At 33.6% G+C, this 6,911-nt stretch overlaps 1 pseudogene; it reads left to right on the top strand.

Moving 5' to 3' along the window:
* The first annotated feature begins 591 nt into the window (after nucleotides 1–591).
* LOC111143690 lies at nucleotides 592–1,028 on the top strand (annotated as a pseudogene).
* Nucleotides 1,029–6,911: the final 5,883 nt, after the last annotated feature.

Here is a 6,911-nt window from a genome sequence, read left to right as displayed (position 1 = left end):
AGAAGATATTCAACTGGAGAGAGCAAGTTGGTAGTACATGTCTGGAATGTGGAGAAAAAACAGACAATTATTAGAGAATAGCCCTTATTAGAGAATAGATGATGTTTAGAGCAATGGGGAAGATGAGATCATCCAGGTTGTGAATACCAAGCAAGTTTAAGGAATAGACCCTGGGTCACTTGAGTATGTATAGGTCAGAAAAACAAACTTTAAAAAAGCACAGAAAGAAGAGCCAATGAAATGGAAGGGGAACCAAGAGTGAGTGGTATCTCTGATACAAAGAAAAAAATGTGTTCTGAAAAACGTGTTAAGCAACTGTGTCTAATGCTACTGATGAGTCCATTAAAAAAATATGAAAATTGATCACTGGACTTGCGACATACAGGTGAACAATGATCTTGACAAAAGCAGTCTTAACAGCCTCAGCATAAATTAGCACTAAAATATAAGCTGGATCCCTAGCATCCAGACCAGTGCTAACACAGCAGGTACTCAACAGATACTTAAATGAATGAAGAGCATTATCACTCTATTTAAGGTATATTTAAAGTAATAAATAAATAAATAAATAAATAAATAATTTTTACTAAGATGGCGCCAAAAGCTAAGAAGGAAGGCCCTGCCCCTCCCAAAGCCAAAGCCAAAGCAAAGGCTTTGAACGCCAAGCAAGCAGTGCTGAAAGGCATTCACAGTCACAAAAAAAAAGATCTGCAGGTCACCTAAGTTCCGACGACCCAAGACTCTGCATCTCGGAAGGCAGCCCAAATATCCTGGAAAAAGCGCCCCCAGGAGAAAACAAGCTTGATCACTATGCCATCTTCAAGATCAGCCATAAAGAAAATATGTTTGTGTTCATTGCGGATGTCAAGGCCAACAAGCACCAGATCAAACAGGCTGTGAAGAAGCTCTACGACATTGATGTGGCCAAGGTCAACACCTTGATCAGGCCTGATGGGAAGAAGGCATATGTTCAACCGGCCCCTGACTATGATGCTTTGGATGTTGCCAACAAAATTGGGATCATCTAAACTGAGTCCAGCTGGCTAAATCTAAGTATAATTTTTGTCATCATAAAAAAAATAATAAATTTAAAAATATTTTTTAAAGTGATTCACACATATCCCATGCTGGTCATGCCTCAAGAGGAGATTGATTTAGACCCTGAGAAGGAAAATGTATTTATCACATAAATCATTAGAAATATATGAAGATTTGGACCGAACATGTTTATCAGAATATTATTTGTAATATTAAAATGAATAATAACTGAATGTCAAACTAAAATAGTTAATTTTAGCTTACCCATATAATGGGACTAATATGCAGCCATTAAAAATGTTCAATGGGAAAAAGAAGTTTAGTGGAAAATGACATATTTAAGCATCCAATAGTATGGGCTGATATTATGTAACAGATCAAATGATATAATATGCAAATAAAAGGGAGGAATTACAATTCTATACAGAATAACTTGAATTATTTAAAATGTTTATATGGGGGCACCTGAGTGGCTCAGTAGGTTAAAATGTTTACATGAATTTGATTAGTATTAGTGTAGAGGCATGTGTGTGTGTAATTGTTTGTTTCTTTATGGGAGGAAGAGATTGAAGGAACATGCCAAAATGTTAAAAGATTACCTCCATATGATTACTCTCTTCCCTTTAATATTTTCTCTAGTCTTCGTAATATATTGTATTTCTCCATTTTCCTCAAATCTGAATATTTTGCTTTTAAAATTCAAAAGAAGTAAACTATAAATTTTAGTAAACATTATTAATTATTGTATATATACACATATGGTGTATATATAAAATTCAATAATTTTTAGAACGTATTTAATTGTCCACTAAACACCTGATATCAGCCAAAGACATCTATGATAACTAAAGTGAACTGTAGTTAGAGTTATGTCCCCCACGAATTCTGTTTTTGTATCAACTGTCAAAAGATGATGAGACAGGGTATTTATTAGGGGCCATATCCACATTTCTTGCTGTGTATTTTTCATCACTATCTTAAGCCCTACGCATATGTACTGAATTTCAGAATGTCCATCCATTTTCAGTCTTCCAAGTGGACAAATCAGATTCACTTCATAGTTAATAAAAGTGATTCTGCAAAAATAAATCATGAGACTGCCTAGAAAAAGAAATAACTAAAAATAATCATTAATCAACTGTGAAGACAAATTTTTTGGCAAAACACCTAACATACTGACCCAGTGATACTAACAAATAATGTTGTGTATCAGCTAACTCCAGATTCAAATTAAAGAGAGACTTTATAACTTTAGTATCATAATGAAATCCGGTCCTCTAAATTCTCCAAATTATTAACTACCCTAATAGGACTCATGAAATATTTTCCTTACAACAAAGGCCACTATTATAAAATTTTAATGGAATCAATTTTAAGCAAATGAGTAGCTAGTATTTTTTTCTTTTAGTTGTGTGACTTAATTAGTCTAAAAATGAGGCTGAAAAATAGTAAGAATATTGTTGTTCCCAGATTATTTTATTACACTTAAAATGATATTTTAAATGTTCTATTAGATGCTTTTAAACTTCAGCTACATTTGAATAGAAGAAAGGTATAATTAATGAGAGAATAAATGAAGGGGTAGATAGAGTAATGCATTTTAAAAACCACTATTATTTTCTACTGAATTCAGATTCAATAGCATATATTAATCATTTAGCCTCTGTGTTAGATTTCACATGTACTTAATTTTCTAAATAAAAGCAATACCATACCTATTTTCTTACTAATCTCAGCCAAAAGAAAAGAAATCCCTCTGTATAAATGACCAAATGAAAACCAAGTATTTTATCTAAGCTTTTTATCTTGATACATTTAAAGAGTTTGCTTTTTATATTGATACATTTAAAGAGTTTATTCTAATACAAATGAAAATGCTTGTGGTTATTGAAAGGTATAATATAAAAATATCTGTATAAACGAGAAACAAGCCAGATAACCTTATTATGTCATCAACTCTATGAATTCACCTACTTTTCTAGAGACATATACAGAAATATAATCCACTAAATAATTTCACTCTTATCTTTGACTCTTAACAATTTAGAGAACGCTGACACTAATCAATTGTCCTATTATTTAAAGTATAAGCCAAAGACTAATGATTTTTAAATACATTTTTACAATTACAAAATTAAATTCTTACTATTCTTGATCAGGGAACACCAAGAATTACAAAAAAATTAATAAATAAAGTCACACACAATAAATAAAGTCACACATATATAAGCCAAAGACTAATGATTTTTAAATACATTTTTACAATTACAAAATTAAATTCTTACTATTCTTGATGAGGAAACACCAAGAATTACAAAAAAATTAATATATAAAGGCACACACAAATAAAGGAAACACCAAGAATTACAAAAAAAATTAATAAATAAAGTCACACATAAGACACCCCCAAAACATAATAACTTTTAACATGCAGATGGATCACTTCTGTGTTATTAATGCATATATTATTTTCCATTTTAAAACTGGACACCTCTAGTGATGAAATTAGTCTTTTTGTTTTCAGTGAAACAATATAAATAATCCCAGAATTTTAAGTATCCAGATATGAGATATTTTTAATGGCAGCTTAGTATTACATCAAATGGATTTGCCATAATCATTTCTAATTTTCTCCATTATGAACAAAATGACAAGATTCTTTTAGATAAATATTTGTACAATATCAAGATTCTATCCTTTGGCTACATTTTTGAATTTAGCTTATTATCGAGCTTCACTAATTTCTGAAACTATAAAAATGCATAGAAACTTGAAGTAATCTGTTCTTTCTCTCAAAAAGTAGATTCTTCTTACTCCCCACTTTCTTTATTGGAAGGGAACCCAAGATTTTGCAGGTGCTAGTGCGAGGTGATTTTATAATCCTCTCAATAATCCTGTTTGATAGATCCTATAATCTCCATCTTATAGAAAAGGAAAGCGAGACTCTAAAAGGTTAAGTAACTTTGCCTAAAGTCACATCGTTGGTAAAAAACAAAACTAGAATTTAGATTTAGGTCTGCATCCAAAGACCAAGCTCTCTTAATTCAAGCAAGTCACAAGCTTTTGTGGGTGGGGAATGACTTATCCTATATTACACTCCAGTTCCTTTACAGGATACTGAAAACCTAATCTAAGAAACAGCAGAAAGTGAAAAATCAGATCATAAAATACATTGTTTTTCAAAACAACCACCTTGAGGAGCAGGATTTTGTTGTTTGGTTATAATCAGAATGCCGTATCATTGGCTTGTTTTTGTAACTTCTTTCATTTCTTTGAAGTGGTTATGGTGGTTCCCTCCACTTTTCTTCTTTCTTTCTTTCTTTCTTTCTTTCTTTCTTTTTCTTTCTTTCTTTCTTTTCCTTCTTTTCTTTCTTTTAAACACTATGTCCCTTTGGGGGTTTAGAAGGATTGGAAGGAGCCTACGAGTCCAAACAGTTCAGAGCTTTCACTGTCCTTATTGTCTGGCCAGGCTGAATGTCTCAACATCACATTCAAGACAACCCTGGCATTAAAATTAGCCACACTTCCTTTTGAGCACAATCCTTCTGGAATTCAAACTTCCCCCCACCTGACAGTGCATGATTCCAGTAGTGTGGAACAAAGCTCTTACACATCACAACAAAGGTAAAATCTGACAAGAGAAAATTCATGGTTCTCACTCTCTATGACTCCTTCCGATAGGTTTTCCTATATCCATGACATTAGACAGAGAGAACTAAAGATCCTGAGATCATTCCTATATCCTAAGCAAAAAGATTCTTCCTTTCCAAAGAGGAATGATAATTCAATTTAATTTTAAATTAAAACTAAAAAGAAGGTAAGTACTCTATGGTTATTTTCCATCTGTTAAAATTAATCATAATTATGTTTGTCAAATATAAGTTTTTATACAATCAAACTGAAAAGTATATTATCAAAGTCTGCAAAGCAGTTAATTAAAATTGAATTTTCTTTTATGCATTCCACCTCTCATCTCCTGAAGGTTCTTCTTATTTGCATGGTTTTTTCCTTATTTTGTTTAACAAATATATTTTCTCAGGACCTTCAATCAAATTGTCCATTTTTCCTAGGTCTTAAATCTTCTCAACCACACATACCTGAAGCTCTCTTTCTTTCCAAATTTATCTTTCCTTCATTCCTTTTTACAAAAATTTTACTGAGCATCTACTATAGCCCAGATGCCATTTTAGCTCCTCAAAATATAAAGATTTATTTTTGGAAGAAGGAAGAGTGAAATTATTGCCTTAGAATATCCTCTGAGGGGTGCCTGGGTGGCTCAGTGGGTTAAGCCTCTGCCTTCGGCCAAGGTCATGATCTCAGGGTCCTGGGATAGAGCCCCGCGTCGGGTTCTCTGCTTGGCAGGGAGCCTGCTTCCCCTTCTTTCTTTGTGCCTGCCTCTCTGCCTATTTATGATCTCTGTCAAATAAATAAATAAAATCTTAAAAAAAAAATCCTCTGAGTAACTGGAATTCATGAGATTATTTATCCCTCAATAGCACTTCTGATATGCAAATTTCATGTCTCAAATTTCACTTTCCCAGCAATGTGTAAGCAATGTACAAACTACTGTATACCATTTAGGTATGTGGTTCAACTTATTTTTTGGTTGGTGTTGGCATGTGTCTGTGTATCTTCTAATCTGTTGATGCAGGCACTACTCATATGAAGCTTTTAGAGGTGGTTTGGGGATCTGTTTACATTTAACTTGGATGTGCATAAATCAGCAAGCACCAATATCAATCCAGACAGGTATTTATTGAGTTATTCAATAATTATAACACCCCTTAAGTTCTCAATATGGGAATGACTGTATTTTAGTGCACCACCAGTCAAATAGCCACACTATTCAGGCATTGCCTAGGGACCAAAATTATACTGATGGTAGCCACCCTATTTTGATATGGACAGAAGATTTACTCATATATTTATCCATACAGCTTTTCACACTGGCCTTCAGCCAGGCTATGACAAAGTGAGAAGATCCTTGCCAGTTCCTATCTGGCAGATCCATGTGACTTGAAGGAATCTTTGGCCTAGAGTTTGATTGATAATGCCAGAATCGCCTGGAGAATTGAGAACATATGGACAACTTCCTGGGCTTCCAAACATTGATTAACTATATTTGTTGGTTGAAGAGATTTAATTATTACAAGAATATTTTAAAATTGTCCCAATGTGGTAATTTTCTTTATTGGCATGTAAAACTTTGGCATATACAGTTTTCTTCATTGGCAGGTGTAGTTGTTAAGTGTACACACTGGATATTGGGGTGATATGAGCCTTTTTAAGTTCCAGAGGTCCCTAAAGAATAAACTATTTTACTAAAATGTAAGCTAACATGATCACCACTTACAGAGATCTGAGGTATCTATGCTTTTCATTGTGGAGTTCCTCCTTTTTTGGGGTAGGGAGGAGGGACCTGGACTTCTCCTCAGAGGTCAAATGCCAGATACTCCAAATAGGAAAATTATCCTATATAGTATGGCTTACAAAACAATAGGACAATTCTGTCAAGTCTGTTTTTAATTGAGTGGTTATCTTTCAAATATATAAATCAGAAAGAGACCATTACTTTAGGTTTAAAAAGTGATGGTAATTTATCTTCTGACCAAATGATGGTTCTTACTGGTACCATTTGGAGTATATTTTTCTTACCAGCTCTCTATGGATGAGGAATTGTATTAGCCTGTCCTTCACATAATACATATAGCAACACTGATAGAGGGACCATCCTTCAACAGCGGTTCCATCTCTCAATCTAGTGGCCCAGTCCCCCTGGGGGTTTGCCTGGTGTCAGTTAAATAGTTGCTATAACCCCTGTGTGCTAGGGTTCCTAATGCAACTGGTCAAGGTTTTGAGTGATGACACTGAGT

The sequence above is a fragment of the Enhydra lutris genome, unplaced genomic scaffold, assembly GCF_002288905.1.
Source record: "Enhydra lutris kenyoni isolate GAN:26980312 unplaced genomic scaffold, ASM228890v2 scaffoldscaffold9, whole genome shotgun sequence".
NCBI classification, from domain to species: Eukaryota; Metazoa; Chordata; class Mammalia; order Carnivora; family Mustelidae; genus Enhydra; species Enhydra lutris.
Note: the sequence above shows the minus strand (reverse complement) of the source record. Positions and strands in the feature narration are given on the sequence as shown.